The sequence below is a fragment of the Callorhinchus milii genome, unplaced genomic scaffold (assembly GCF_018977255.1).
Source record: "Callorhinchus milii isolate IMCB2004 unplaced genomic scaffold, IMCB_Cmil_1.0 Scaffold1, whole genome shotgun sequence".
NCBI classification, from domain to species: Eukaryota; Metazoa; Chordata; class Chondrichthyes; order Chimaeriformes; family Callorhinchidae; genus Callorhinchus; species Callorhinchus milii.
In genome coordinates this window covers 39,095,307-39,111,919 of record NW_024704742.1, presented here as the reverse complement: position 1 = coordinate 39,111,919, position 16,613 = coordinate 39,095,307, and positions in this window count along the sequence as shown.

Genomic DNA, 16,613 nt, shown 5'->3' with positions numbered 1-16,613 from the left:
TAAGTGCTACTTGTTTTGGCGATGTTTACCTGAAGGAACCTCCGTTCAGTTTGTTGTAGGAGGCCACGACTGGTGATTTGGAATTGCTGTAGATTGAAGGGACATGTCACCTAAACAGCAGCATTTTCTGTTTGTTTTCTGGTAAGTGCTAACTGTTTGGGCAACGTTTTCCTGACCAAACCTTCAGTTAATTTGTTGCAGGAGGCCATGTCTGCTTCCGGCGAACTGCTGTAGATTAAAGGCAAATGTCACCTGAACAGGAGCATTTTCTATTATGTGTTTTTTGGTAAGTGCTACCTTGTTTGGGCGACATTTACCTGACCGAACCTTCTTTCCAACTGTGACGGTAAGGTGAAGGAGACCACATTTGATTCCATCCGGGTATAGGACAGCAGAGGCACATGTAACCCAAACAGTAGCATTTTCCTGTGTATTTTTCAGATAAGTGCTACCTGTTTGGGCAACGTTTTCCTGACCGAACCTTCCTTCAGTGTGGTTGTAGGAAGCCATGTCAGGTTCCGGGGAACTGCCGTAGATTAAAGGCACATGTCACCTCAACAGTAGCATTTTCTATGTCTTTTTTGGTAAGTGCTACCTTGTTTGGGCGACATTTACCTGAACAAATCTAGATTCCGTCTCTGATGATTTGGTGGAGGACATCAAGGTTTTGAACACTAAAGCACATGTCACCTCAGCAGGAGCGTTTTCTATATGTTTTTTAGTAAGTGCTACCTTGTTTCGGCGACTTTTACCTGACCGAAACTTCTTTCCTACTGTGAAAGATTGGGGGAGAATACCTCGACTTATGCCATCAAGGTATTGTGCAGTAAATGGACATATCACCCAAACAGTAGCATTTTGCTGAGTAATTTTCTGGTGAGTGCTACTTGTTTTGGCGATGTTTACCTGACCGAAACTTCTTTCCTGCTGTGATAGATTGGGTGAGAATACCTCGACTTATGCCATCAAGGTATTGTGCAGTAAATGGACATATCACCCAAACAGTAGCATTTTGCTGAGTAATTTTCTGGTAAGTGCTACTTGTTTTGGCGATGTTTACCTGAAGGAACCTCCGTTCAGTTTGTTGTAGGAGGCCACGACTGGTGATTTGGAATTGCTGTAGATTGAAGGGACATGTCACCTAAACAGCAGCATTTTCTATGTCGTTTTTGGTAAGTGCTACCTTGTTTGGGCAACATTTACCTGACCAAATCTGGATTCCGTCTCTGATGATTTGATGGAGGACATCAAGGTTTTGAACACTAAAGGCACATATCACCCGAACAGTAGCATTTTCATGTGCATGTTTCTGCTAAGTGCTAATTGTTTGGGCAACGTCTACCCGATCGAATCTTCATTTAGTTTCTTGTAGATGGCCATGTCTGGTTCCGGCCATCTGCCGTAGATTAAAGGCAAATGTCACCTGAATAACAGCATTTTCTATGTGTTTTTTAATAAGTGCTACCTTGTTTGGGCGACATTTACCTGACCCTTCCTTCCCAAAGTCATCCTTTGTTGGAGGAGCCCACGGAACTGTTGTAGATTGGAGACACAAAGGCATATTTAGTTCTTACTCGAAAGTGAACATATTAGAAAGGTCACCTGAACCCCAGGTAACAAAGGGAGTCATTATCACCCAAACAAAAGACATCATAACTTATAACTGGTCAACTATATTGAAGTCAACCAAGGGCAACAACATCACCCTATCCAAAATGAATTGAAAAGGATGAAGAGATATTCAGCTGAAGAAATATAAAAGATGAAGTCTGGGCATTTGGAGAAATCACATTGTGAAACTGAGACGAAGACGAGAAGATGGTGAAGTAAGTCAGCTCTTCATTCCTCCTCATCTCTGCAGGATTGCTATCTAGTTTGGATGACATTTGCCTGACTGAAACGCCTCTTCTCCTGTGCTGGTTTGTTGAAGGGGAACACATTGGATTCCATCCAGGAGTTGGAAAGTAAAGGCACATATCACCCAAACAGTAGCATTTTCCTGTGTATTTTTCTGCTAAGTGCTACTGGTTTGGGCAATGTTTACCTGACCGAACCTTCATTCAGCTTGTTGCAGGAGGCCATGTCTGGTTTCAGGGAACTGCCGTAGATTAGTGGCACATGTGACCTAAACCTTCTTTCCAACTGTGACGGTAAGGTGGAGGAGACCACATTTGATTCCATCCGGGTATAGGACAGCAGAGGCACATGTAACCCAAACAGTAGCATTTTCTATGTGTTTTTTGGTAAGTGCTACCTTGTTTGGGCGACATTTACCTGAACAAATCTAGATTCCGTCTCTGATGATTTGGTGGAGGACATCAAGGTTTTGAACACTAAAGCACATGTCAACCTCAGCAGGAGCATTTTCTATGTGTTTTTTAGTAAGTGCTACCTTGTTTTGGCGACATTTACCTGACCGAAACTTCTTTCCTACTGTGAAAGATTGGGGAGAATACCTCGACTTATGCCATCAAGGTATTGTGCAGTAAATGGACATATCACCCAAACAGTAGCATTTTGCTGAGTAATTTTCTGGTAAGTGCTACTTGTTTTGGCGATGTTTACCTGAAGGAACCTCCGTTCAGTTTGTTGTAGGAGGCCACGACTGGTGATTTGGAATTGCTGTGGATTGAAGGGACATGTCACCTAAACAGCAGCATTTTCTGTTTGTTTTCTGGTAAGTGCTAACTGTTTGGGCAACGTTTTCCTGACCGATCCTGCATTCAGTGTTCTTGTAGGATGCCATGTTTGGTTCCGGGGAACTGCCGTCGATTCAACGCACACGTCACCTCAACAGTAGCATTTTCTATGTCATTTTTGGTAAGTGTTACCTTGTTTGGGCAACCTTTTCCTGACCGAACCTTCAGTTAATTTGTTGCAGGAGGCCAGTTCTGCTTCCGGCGAACTGCTGTAGATTAAAGGCAAATGTCACCTGAACAGGAGCATTTTCTATGTCTTTTTTGGTAAGTGCTACCTTGTTTGGGCGACATTTACCTGACCAAACCTTCTTTCCAACTGTGATGATAAGGTGGAGGACATCAAGGTTTTGAACACTGAAGGCACACATAACCCAAACAGTAGCATTTTCCTGTGTATTTTTCAGATAAGTGCTACCTGTTTGGGCAACGTTTACCTGACCGAACCTTCCTTCAGTTTGTTGTAGGAGGCCATGTCAGGTTCCGGGAAACTGCCGTAGATTAAAGGCACATGTCACCTAAACAGTAGCATTTTCTATGTGTTTTTTGGCAAGTGCTACCTTGTTTTGGCGACATTTACCTGACCGAAACTTCTTTCCTACTGTGAAAGATTGGGGGAGAATACCTCGACTTATGCCATCAAGGTATTGTGCAGTAAATGGACATATCACCCAAACAGTAGCATTTTGCTGAGTAATTTTCTGGTAAGTGCTACTTGTTTTGGCGATGTTTACCTGAAGGAACCTCCGTTCAGTTTGTTGTAGGAGGCCACGACTGGTGATTTGGAATTGCTGTAGATTGAAGGGACATGTCACCTAAACAGCAGCATTTTCTGTTTGTTTTCTGGTAAGTGCTAACTGTTTGGGCAACGTTTTCCTGACCAAACCTTCAGTTAATTTGTTGCAGGAGGCCATGTCTGCTTCCGGCGAACTGCTGTAGATTAAAGGCAAATGTCACCTGAACAGGAGCATTTTCTATTATGTGTTTTTTGGTAAGTGCTACCTTGTTTGGGCGACATTTACCTGACCGAACCTTCTTTCCAACTGTGACGGTAAGGTGAAGGAGACCACATTTGATTCCATCCGGGTATAGGACAGCAGAGGCACATGTAACCCAAACAGTAGCATTTTCCTGTGTATTTTTCAGATAAGTGCTACCTGTTTGGGCAACGTTTTCCTGACCGAACCTTCCTTCAGTGTGGTTGTAGGAAGCCATGTCAGGTTCCGGGGAACTGCCGTAGATTAAAGGCACATGTCACCTCAACAGTAGCATTTTCTATGTCTTTTTTGGTGCTACCTTGTTTCGGCGACTTTTACCTGACCGAAACTTCTTTCCTACTGTGAAAGATTGGGGGAGAATACCTCGACTTATGCCATCAAGGTATTGTGCAGTAAATGGACATATCACCCAAACAGTAGCATTTTGCTGAGTAATTTTCTGGTAAGTGCTACTTGTTTTGGCGATGTTTACCTGAAGGAACCTCCGTTCAGTTTGTTGTAGGAGGCCACGACTGGTGATTTGGAATTGCTGTAGATTGAAGGGACATGTCACCTAAACAGCAGCATTTTCTATGTCGTTTTTGGTAAGTGCTACCTTGTTTGGGCAACATTTACCTGACCAAATCTGGATTCCGTCTCTGATGATTTGATGGAGGATATCAAGGTTTTGAACACTAAAGGCACATATCACCCGAACAGTAGCATTTTCATGTGCATGTTTCTGCTAAGTGCTAATTGTTTGGGCAACGTCTACCCGATCGAATCTTCATTTAGTTTCTTGTAGATGGCCATGTCTGGTTCCGGCCATCTGCCGTAGATTAAAGGCAAATGTCACCTGAATAGCAGCATTTTCTATGTGTTTTTTAATAAGTGCTACCTTGTTTGGGCGACATTTACCTGACCCTTCCTTCCCAAAGTCATCCTTTGTTGGAGGAGCCCACGGAACTGTTGTAGATTGGAGACACAAAGGCATATTTAGTTCTTACTCGAAAGTGAACATATTAGAAAGGTCACCTGAACCCCAGGTAACAAAGGGAGTCATTATCACCCAAACAAAAGACATCATAACTTATAACTGGTCAACTATATTGAAGTCAACCAAGGGCAACAACATCACCCTATCCAAAATGAATTGAAAAGGATGAAGAGATATTCAGCTGAAGATATATAAAAGATGAAGTCTGGGCATTTGGAGAAATCACATTGTGAAACTGAGACGAAGACGAGAAGATGGTGAAGTAAGTCAGCTCTTCATTCCTCCTCATCTCTGCAGGATTGCTATCTAGTTTGGATGACATTTGCCTGACTGAAACGCCTCTTCTCCTGTGCTGGTTTGTTGAAGGGGAACACATTGGATTCCATCCAGGAGTTGGAAAGTAAAGGCACATATCACCCAAACAGTAGCATTTTCCTGTGTATTTTTCTGCTAAGTGCTACTGGTTTGGGCAATGTTTACCTGACCGAACCTTCATTCAGCTTGTTGCAGGAGGCCATGTCTGGTTTCAGGGAACTGCCGTAGATTAGTGGCACATGTGACCTAAACCTTCTTTCCAACTGTGACGGTAAGGTGGAGGAGACCACATTTGATTCCATCCGGGTATAGGACAGCAGAGGCACATGTAACCCAAACAGTAGCATTTTCTATGTGTTTTTTGGTAAGTGCTACCTTGTTTGGGCGACATTTACCTGAACAAATCTAGATTCCGTCTCTGATGATTTGGTGGAGGACATCAAGGTTTTGAACACTAAAGCACATGTCACCTCAGCAGGAGCATTTTCTATGTGTTTTTTAGTAAGTGCTACCCTGTTTTGGTGACATTTACCTGACCGAAACTTCTTTCCTACTGTGAAAGATTGGAGGAGAATACCTCGACTTATGCCATCAAGGTATTGTACAGTAAATGGACATATCACCCAAACAGTAGCATTTTGCTGAGTAATTTTCTGGTAAGTGCTACTTGTTTTGGCGATGTTTACCTGAAGGAACCTCCGTTCAGTTTGTTGTAGGAGGCCACGACTGGTGATTTGGAATTGCTGTAGATTGAAGGGACATGTCACCTAAACAGCAGCATTTTCTGTTTGTTTTCTGGTAAGTGCTACCTGTTTGGGCCACGTTTTCCTGACCGAACCTTCAGTTAATTTGTTGCAGGAGGCCATGTTTGCTTCCGGCGAACTGCTGTGGATTAAAGGCAAATGTCACCTGAACAGGAGCATTTTCTATGTGTTTTTTGGTAAGTGCTACCTTGTTTGGGCGACATTTACCTGACCGAACCTTCTTTCCAACTGTGACGGTAAGGTGAAGGAGACCACATTTGATTCCATCCGGGTATAGGACAGCAGAGGCACATGTAACCCAAACAGTAGCTTTTTCCTGTGTATTTTTCAGATAAGTGCTACCTGTTTGGGCAACGTTCTCCTGACCGAACCTTCCTTCAGTGTGGTTGTAGGAAGCCATGTCAGGTTCCGGTGAACGGCCGTAGATTAAAGGCACATGTCACCTCAACAGTAGCATTTTCTATGTCTTTTTTGGTAAGTGCTACCTTGTTTGGGCGACATTTACCTGAACAAATCTAGATTCCGTCTCTGATGATTTGATGGAGGACATCAAGGTTTTGAACACTGAAGGCACATATCACCCAAACAGTAGCATTTTCCTGTGTATTTTTCTGCTAAGTGCTACTGGTTTGGGCAATGTTTACCTGACCGAACCTTCATTCAGCTTGTTGCAGGAGGCCATGTCTGGTTTCAGGGAACTGCCGTAGATTAGTGGCACATGTGACCGAAACAGTAGCATTTTCTATGTCTATTTTGGTAAGTGCTACCTTGTTTGGGCGACATTTACCTGAACAAATCTAGACTCCGTCTCTGATGATTTGGTGGAGGACATCAAGGTTTTGAACACTAAAGCACATGTCACCTCAACAGTAACAATTTCCATGTGTTTTTGGTTATCGCTACCATGTCTGGGTGACATTTACCTGACCAAATCTAGATTCTGTCTCTGATGATGTGGTGGAGAACATCAACGTTTTGAGCACTAAGGCACATATCACCCTAACAGAAGCATTTTCTTGTGTATGTTTCTGCTAAGTGCCACTTGTCAGGGCAACATTTACCTGACCAAACCTTCATTCAGTGTTGTTGTAGGAGGCCATGTCTGGTTCCGTGGAACTGCCGAAGATTAAAGGCACATGTCACCTCCGCAGGAGCGTTTTCTATGTTTTTTAGTAAGTGCTACATTGCTTGGGCGACATTTACCTGACCGAAACTTCTTTCCTACTGTGTAAGATTGGGGGAGAATACCTCGACTTATGCCATCAAGGTATTGTACAGTAAATGGACATATCACCCAAACAGTAGCATTTTGCTGAGTAATTTTCTTGTCAGTGCTACTTGTTTTGGCAATGTTTACGTGAACGAACCTTCATTCCGTTTGTTGTAGGGGGCCATGTCTGGTTCCGGGGAACTGCCGTAGATTAGTGGCAAATGTGACCTCAACGGCAGCATTTTCTGTTTGTTTTCTGCTAAGTGCTACCTTGTTTGGTTGACATTTACCTGACCAAACCTAGATTCCGTCTGATGAGTTGGTGGAGGACATCAAGGTTTTGAACACTAAAGGCACAAATCACCCTAACAGTAGCATTTTCCTGTGTATTTTTCTGCTAAGTGCTACTGGTTTGGGCAATGTTTACCTGACTGAACCTTCAGTTACTTTGCTGTAGGAGGCCATGTCTGGTTCCGGGGAACTGCCGTAGATTAAAGGCAAATGCCGTAGATTGAAGGCAAACCTTGTAGCACTTACTAAAAAAGTGGAGTCCTGTAACTCAGTGGTTAGAGCACTCGCTTTGCAAGTGAGAGACCTGAGTTCAATTCCAGGCAGGGCGAAACCTTGGGCAAGTTTCCTTACTCCACACAGAGCCTAATAATAATCCCTCCAAACCCAAAAACAATAATAAATTGGTCATTTTCAATCTACGACTGTTTGTGGGACATTGCTGTGCGCAATTGGCTGCTGCGTTCGCCCACAAATATACAGTCAATTCACTTTACAGTGTGTTCTGTGAAGTGCTTTGGGACGTCCTCCCGACATGAAAAGCGCTATATCAAATGCAAGGATTATTATTATTATTATTATTATTTTTTTGGCGACATTTGCCTGACCGAACCTTCCTTCCAACTGTGACGGTAAGGTGGAGGAGACCACATTTGATTCCATCCTGGTATAGGCCAGCAGAGGCACCTGTAACCCAAACAGTAGCATTTTCCTGAGTATTTTTCTGCTAAGTGCTACTGGTTTGGGCAATATTTACCTGACCGAACCTTAATTCAGTTTGTTGGATGTGGCCATGTCTGTTTTCGGGGAACTGCCGTAGATTGAGGGCACACGTCATCTAAACAGTAGCATTTTCAATGTGTTTTTTGGTCAGTGCTACCTTGCTTGGGTGATTTAAATGACTGAACCTTCCTTCCCAATATGATGATTTGCTGGAGGATGCCATGTCTTATGTCATCAAAATGTTGGTCAGTTAATCCACATATCACCAGAACAATAACATATTCTTGCATATCTTTCTGGTAATTGCTACCTTGTTTCAATGACATTTACTGAAGCGAACTTTCATTCACTTTGTTGGAACCTTCCTTCCAACTGTGTTGATTTGCTGGAGAATACCACATCTTATGCCATCAAGATGTTGCACAGTAAATGCACATATCTTCTGAACAGTGGCTTTTTCGTTCGTATTTTTCTGGTAAGTGCTACCTCTTTTGGATGTTATTTACCTGACCGAAGCATCGTTGTTACTGCTGTGGTTTGTTGAAGGAGACCACATGGGTTCCGTCCAGTTTTTGGACAAAAAAGTATATATCACCCAAGATGATGTGTATGCGAATGTAATTTGTTAATACTAATCTTTCATTTAATGTTTGTATGTCTTGTGTTTTTTTGCAGTGATGAATCTAACCAGAAAGCATGACGTTTGTATATAATGCTCCACATTTTGTATTTATAGTGGTAACTGTTTAAAAAGTCAAGAAACACATAACTGCTCTCTACTTATTTATAGTAGGAAGTTGTATATTGTACATGGACTGATAACAATTCTGTCAGAGACTTGTAGTGTGTGTAAAAAAAACGCAATGTAAGAATGTATCCGCGGGAGCTGTCTGTGAGCTCTGCATTGGCTTGTGTTTTTGCATGGTTAAGTGCCATCCGTACATATATCTGGATTGTGACTAAATGGACTGAAAACAGATGAATCGTGTGTGGAATGCCCTTATCTGCTGTCATCACAAATAACGGACCATTGCTTCCAATCTCCATCTAAAAAGGATGATTCATATTGGTTCTAAATAGAGTGTGTCAAATGACTGTTCACTGCTTCCAAAACTAACCTCTTGTCCAAACGGAGTTGTAAGCAACAGCCTCTGAACTACTGTTTTCTTTCCTTATCTAAAGGGAGGAAACCCCTGGCTCATTGCTAGAAAGAAATAAGAGGAATGCAGAGGAAAAAGGGGGGTTGAATTTACAAATACAAGATATACTTCAGTCGTTCAGCATCCTATTCTGTGGGTCAAGTAACCATAGCAAAATTAGTTTTTTTTTTGTTTTGTGTTGACTCCGGTGGATGATGAAGTTATCAAGTTCACGGTTTTCGTGCTCTAAGAGTCTACTCGTTGGCTAATGCAGTGCTGGAAAGCGTTGGCTGTTTTCGTTGTATGGCTAAATGATGGAGCGTTTCATTAAGAGGATTTAGGGACAAAAAGAATGATTTTGAAGTTCCCGCAGGGTTTAAGGAACGATCTACCTGCAATACAGAGGAGAGTGAAACCCGGAGTGAGATGGAAGCATCAGCTTCTGAATGCAATTGGTCAATGGCACTCGAACCTCCTTCAACCTACATTTGGACTTCTTTAACTGCTCTGAAGGAAGATAATTTGGGTTTGATTCTGAATGAGAGGATTTAGTGTCAGAACAAGCATCCGATTTCTTGAGGCAACTCGTAGCAGGAATATACTGAAGATTGTGACCCATGAGGAAGAGGAAAACTCCGGTGTATAAAAAAAGCTGGGGGCGTTTGGATTGTATTGAAAAGCTCTACGAAGCACGTGACAGGGATGCTATTTTTATGCATACTGCACAAAAACCTTTTGTGCCTCAAATACTTGCTGCGGATTCACTACTTTATACATTCGTCATTCAAAATGTAAATGCAGATGCCTAGTGTTATATAAAATGAGTATACATGTTACCATTTGAGGCATTTTAACATAGTTTGTTCTTGGCTAATAATTATTGTGTGTGTTCTATATTTTACTGTCTTTTATAGACAATATGGAAAGTGATCTTTTTTCCAGTTGATTGAAGCCGGATCTTGATGCGGTACGCTTTCTTTCACCAGGTCCCTTTTGCACTGACTTTACCACTGCTTATGCTTTGTTTGGGGTCTGTTCAAACAACCACGCTTCATATTAATCCTCGACTATCCATCACTGTTTACAAAACATCTCCCTCTTTGGTTTAACATGGGCAACAATTTAGAACCGTTTTAGACAAAGCCTTTTCTTTTAAAAGTAATCATAAATCTTAGTCATGCAGTCTGAATCCAAGTAACTTGGTATCCAAATCATTTTTATTTTTAGAAGCAAAACATTCACGCTAGCTTTTTTTACCCAAAGTGCAAGAAGCTCCTTATAAGTTGAATCTTGATATTATATCTTATATCACATTTTATTAAGCAGTTTGTAAATGAAGATGAAAGCATATAAGTGATCAGTGATGTGCTTTGTTTTTGTACCATGCCTGTGGATGGTTGTAGCTGTGGTTTGTGGTTTATACTGTACATTGATGATGAAATTGTTGACTTCAGTTGACAACATTCAACAGCAGATTATGACTCAGCCTTAACTAAGCAGGCATTCAATTCTTCATTTTATTTTTGAGCTTTTGGAAATACTTTTCCGGATTGCTTCACAATACTGTACCTTTCTGGATAGCAGATTTGGGTACACAAACCATGGGAGGGTGTTGTCAAATGGAGATGTAGCTCATGGGCATCTCCTGATCCCCTTGATATAAAACATGAACTCTCTTCCTCTCTTCCACACCCTCCACAATGCGTCACTTTTAAGTCTCTGTTTACTTTGGTATTTTTTACAGTGTATAGACAGAACATGTTTAACATGAAATCCAATGAAAGGGATATAGGCTTATCAGGCTACTACATGCAGTTTTGACATCTACTCCGCTTTATGAGAATATAATATTAAGGGAATGTAGGCACAGAATGAGAACTTTGGTTTAAATACCAAGACAAGTCCTTATATTTTTACAACATCACCATGCTGCTCCAGTTTCTCGTGGTTTATCCTTTTTTGTGGACAATTGGCATAATTTTTTAAAGTTTTATATATTGAATATCAGTTAAGCTTTATTTTCTAACTTTCACCATTCCGCATGATTTTTAAAATATATATATTTTAGTGTTATTTTGAAATGCGTACTTGTGATCGTGGTTCATAAAACCAGCATTTTTTAAATGGTGAGAATATTTTATGCAACCCATTGTTATGTCTGAAGCCGCGATGTATGTTTGAACTACAGTGAATTGAGTTTTCAGGTTGTACTGAGGAAACCGCTTGTCATGCTGCTCAGTAGTTGAGATTTCATTTCAATTAACTTGGCTCAAAAAAACCATAAGAACATAAGAATTAGGAGCAGGAGTAGGCCATTCAGCCCTCTAGCCTGCCCCGCCATTCAACAAGATAATGGCTGATCTATTCTAACTTCATTTACCCGCCATATCCCCCAATCCCTCTATCCACAAAAACATATCTCTTTAAACAATTCTAACTAATTCTTATTTAAATTCCAGTGTATCAAGTTAATTTTGCTGCTGTATACTGACTGCAGAACGGTTGGTATCTACCTGAGCCGTCTCTGCCTTTGGTACAGTGCCCTTCAAGTGGTGATATGGCCGAGTTGAAAACATACCCACTCAGTCGCATCAGCATTCAGCACTCATGTTGAAGTAAAGAGATTAACGCACTTGAAAAATGTGCTTTCCAGATTCTGTCCTAATAAATTGTACCAACAGGTATTGCATCATTTACTCCAGTGAAATGGCGTGCAGGACCGTAAATACAACAATCTTGAGGGCAAAGAAGTGCACAAAATTTATTGTTTAATGAGATTGTGAGAAATCTGTTACCAGTTATTTATTTTGCCCCATTACTTAAGCTTTATACAGGATTCTTTTAGTTGTAAATCTGTAGAAAAACTTGACTGCCTGTTCAAAGCAGTAAAACTATGCCGGCCATTTTATTGTCTCAGCTTCCGCATCTGCTTTAATATGCCGTAGCAAGTGCCCCTATTGATGATGCTTCACACAGGAACAGTGTTAGTTGGTATAAATTGAAGCTCAATAAATAACATCATGAATTTATAAATAAAATCATCCCCATTCTATTTTTTCTGGAATTGACCCCCATTTAATGCTGAAATAACCTTTATCGCCCTGAAGACATGTATGTATTTACTGCCGAATATGCCATCAAAGTAAAGACTTCAAGCTTGGAAAAGGGGCATTGGGTAGCACAAGTGTGACATAGTCAACGTGTAGAATTTACTTCTGGAGTATCTGTATATAGCATCATATCATATCCACCCACTTTGAATAATAAAACACAAGGGTCCACAAAAATACCATGGTAAAAACAATTTAGAAATATTTATTTCAGACACATAGTATTCTAGAAACATGACAAACATATTTATCGTATTGGAATATTCTAATGTAACTTTATTTTCACTATTCTTGTCTAGGATTTGAAGTACATTATGGAACTTACAATAAATATTACATATTAATTTAATAAGGAGAAATGCTGTAAAACTTCTGATGTGTCAACTTGTTTAACATGTATTTACTCCGGTCAGCTGTCTGTTGGACATTGGTTATTCCAAAGCTTATTCAGCTGCTTTACACTATGAAAAGATAATTGTGCCATATGAATCTTGACTGGCTTGGAATTATATTCACAATGTGAATTATGTTCACAAAACAAGATATGCAAGAGCGTGAGTAATGGAAATTACAGGAAAAACAACATCTTGCCTCCCCAGGTTTATCACAGGCTCAAATGTTTAAGCTGGGGATGCGTTCTTGTGGGGAAAGGGGGTGGTGGTGTAATGGGATGGAGTGGGCAACCTTCACTTCCATAATGTACTGATGAAATGGCATGTGTTGGCAGATGAGAATAGTTTCTTGCTACCTACAAAGCCCATCAAATGAACTATTGGCAAATGTGATGATCCAATACACACCTGAGAAAAGCCTAATGGCCCTTTCCTTCAACTTGTATTACGTACAAGGATTATGCCTTGTATTATGCCTTTGCAATAAAATAATTTGTGTGCTCCAGTGGTGAAAATATATTATTCAGATACATGCTTTGCCATGTCTGTAATATCTCAATGAATGTTCAAACACAAGTGTTTTGAGTATATACAATGATGTTTTCTTTGTTTTTTTAATACATGTTCTCTCTTTTATTTTCTCTGTGCATTGATTTGTGTTTAAAACGGTTAGCCAGTTACAAGACGGATGCATCATAGACTCTCAAGAGGAATTGTTGCCGTTTTTAATTTTTTAAAAAAATGATAATGCATCACTCTTTGATGTTTTGGTGTGTTAAACGACGCATAGATGAAAGTTGATTTTCACATAATCAAATGCAGCAGCAAACGCATTGCGCCTTTTTGACAGTTTCAAAGCCAAACTTTGTGGGGTTGTTTCTGACAAACAAAATGACGAGGACTTGTGCCATTGGTTTGATTTTTATTACATGTTTATCAGTTGTTTGATTTCATTTTATATAAATATATTTTCCAGTTAACTTTCTGTTTTGTATATTTTCAAAATTTTGTTTCAAGGGTAAGAAGTTGACCTTCCGATCTATTTTTACAAGATGCTGTTTTTTGGCAATATTTTACTATTGTTGGACTATACTGTATGTAACTGTTAATAATAGACACGCCAAATCTCTTTGCATCTCTTCACCGGTCTCCTGTGTTTTTGTACAACGGCCTGTAAATCATTGAAGAACATGCAGTCTGTTATGAATGACTTCATTGGCTGCTGTTTTTTTGAATCAACCCTGCTGCAACAAAACTTAATAAAAACGAAAAACTTATCTGAAAGCAAGTTTATCTAGTTACGGACAGAGGGCTTGAGTCAGATTGCATATCATACTGGCTTTGGGAAATATTTGGTCCAATGTTCCCACATTTGTATTTTGCTCCCTTTGCCTCACCCAAAGGCCAGAAGTCTGAAGGAGAGAGCAATTACACGCTGCTTGCCAATGCCTCATGTAGACAGGGGTGAATTTTGCTCATTCACTCTGGAGTGGCATTGCCTCCACTCAGCAATCCCCATGTTCTACTAGGTCCTTCCTCAACAAAAAGGGAGCTGAAGTAGTGGAGACCAGCAGAGTCACTTCAAACCAACATTTTTGGCCCTCTATTGCTGGCGCTTTCCTTTTTTTTGTCTCATCTAATAATAATCCTTGCACTTGCATATCCTAGCACCTTATCACTTCCTTTACATACAAACAACTGCTGGCTTTCCACTTCTTTTCCATTTCTCCACCACATTGCCCATCTCTGTCCGTACCTCACAACCAACACAGCCAAAACCCTCGTCCACACCTTTGTCACTTACCGGTGGACTATTCTTACTGTGAGGAGATGTTGGAGTCCAAAATCGATGGGATCTGTTCAGCTGCCTCCGCCCTCCCAACTGCCATTCCCTCCCCATCTCCCCCCTATACTGTGACCCATACCCATCCCTCCTCTCCACATCTTTAAATCTGTCTTCTCCCTCCTTTCTCATCACTAGCAAATCCAGCATGAAACACACCATCTACTCCCATGAAACGATCCCCACCCCTCTCCTTACCTCCCAGCTCCACCTCCTCGCCCCTATACCTCCGACACCATCAATCTCTCCCCATCATCTGGCACCGTTCCCATCCTCCTAAAAACAGCGAAAATCACCCCCCTCCTGAAAAAACCTTCCCAGAACCCATTACTGTTTTCTAGCTACTGGCCCATTTCCAACCTCACTTTTCTTTCCAAGAAAGAGTCATTACTTCCCAGCTTCACTCCTTCCTCTCCTACCATTCCCTTCATGAGCCCCTCACAGCATGAAAACTGCTCTGGTCAAGGTCACAAATGACATCTGTGACCAGGGCTCCCTCTGCTTCTTGTCGTCCTCGATCTCTGCTGCCTTCAACACCATTGTTAGATATCAAAAAGGTCACCCAGTATTCCGTTTAGGTAAAATCTGTTAACCCAAGTTTATTCAAACAAAAATACCATTGAAGCGCACTTATTTCAGCAGTCAACCGTCGACGCCGCTAGACCGAGTGCTACGAGTCCAGCACAGGGTTCTTAGTTACTTCAGTTATTCAGGCTTTCAATCTTCCATCACCGTCTGTTGGCGCCGTTCCGGACTGCTTCCCACTTCTCTTTTTCGGCTACTCATAGTCAGTCGCCTGACTTGCCATTACATCCCGTATTTACATATTCAATCACTTTGTATTTTACTAGCCTTATTCGGTGGTTTGTCGACCAACCGCCTTGTCTTTCCTAGGGCCCTCTACCCACTTCTGATATGGTCACGTACTCAGGTTAATCAATCATTTGGCTTAGTGCCAGTCGCCACGAGGTCTTCCCTTTGTCCTGTCTAAGATAGGAGATTGATCAGTTTAGGGCTGCATCTGGTGCTTAGTTATTTTGTCATGTGGGATTAGTACATTCCTTTTAAGTGACTGGTTATTTCTCATCAGTATCCCGGGATGGTACCAAGGTCCTCTAGTTTAAGCAACTTGCTCATTAGTTGCTATTCTTGAGGGTTACCTTCTGTCGCTTGGCAGGCCCTGTCAGAATCTAGCGACTTATTGCTAAGGCGAGATCCTCGCTCCTTGCAAAGCGAGTGACCTGAGTTCAATTCCAGGCAGGGTGAAACCTTGGGCAAGTTTCCTTACTCCACACACCTAATAATAATCCCTCCAAAAACAAAACAATAATAAATTGGTCATTTTCAATTTACGACTGTTTGTGGGACATTGCGCAATTGGCTGCCACGTTCGCCCACAAATATACAGTCAATTCAATTTACAGTGTGTTCTGTGAAGCGCTTTGGGACGTCCTCCCGATGTGAAAAGTGCGATATCAAATGCAAGGATTATTATTATTATCTGTGTCGACCGATACCTTGGACTGTTACCTCTGTGGGCTTGTTGTCATTTACTGATAAGAGGTGACCCCCTGCCCTTTTCCAAAGCTGTCCTGTTATTCTTTCAAAAACAAGAGAAAACCAGATGTGTCCTATCCCATGACTGTCAGTACTTTCTCCATTCTACATTTGTTTAATGTTCATTATTATTAGACTACAACTTCTATAATCTAACACCATGTACCAATCTATTCTCCTCCACTGCCTCTCCTCTCACCTCAACCTTCAAAGTTCTGTCCATGAATAGTTCAGGACATATCTCTCCACTGGCTTCAATTCGTCTATGCCAACGGTTCACTTCCAGCCCCACACACTCTTGTCTGGTGTTCCTCAGGGCTCTGTCCTCAGTCGCCTCCTCTTCAACTTCTACATGCTGCCCCTTGGTGACAAAATCCGCAGACATTGGGTCATTGTCACCTGATTATTCTGTTTATTCTCATATGTACGCAGAAGACACCCAACTCTCAGCCTCCACCCTCGATCACAAGACAACTGACATTCTGATAGACTGTCTGTCAGACATCAAGTCAACTTTCTCCAACTGAATGTCAGCAAGAATGAGGCTAGCCTGATTGCCCAAACAAGTAGAACTTACCAGATACACAAGAAAATGCTACTGT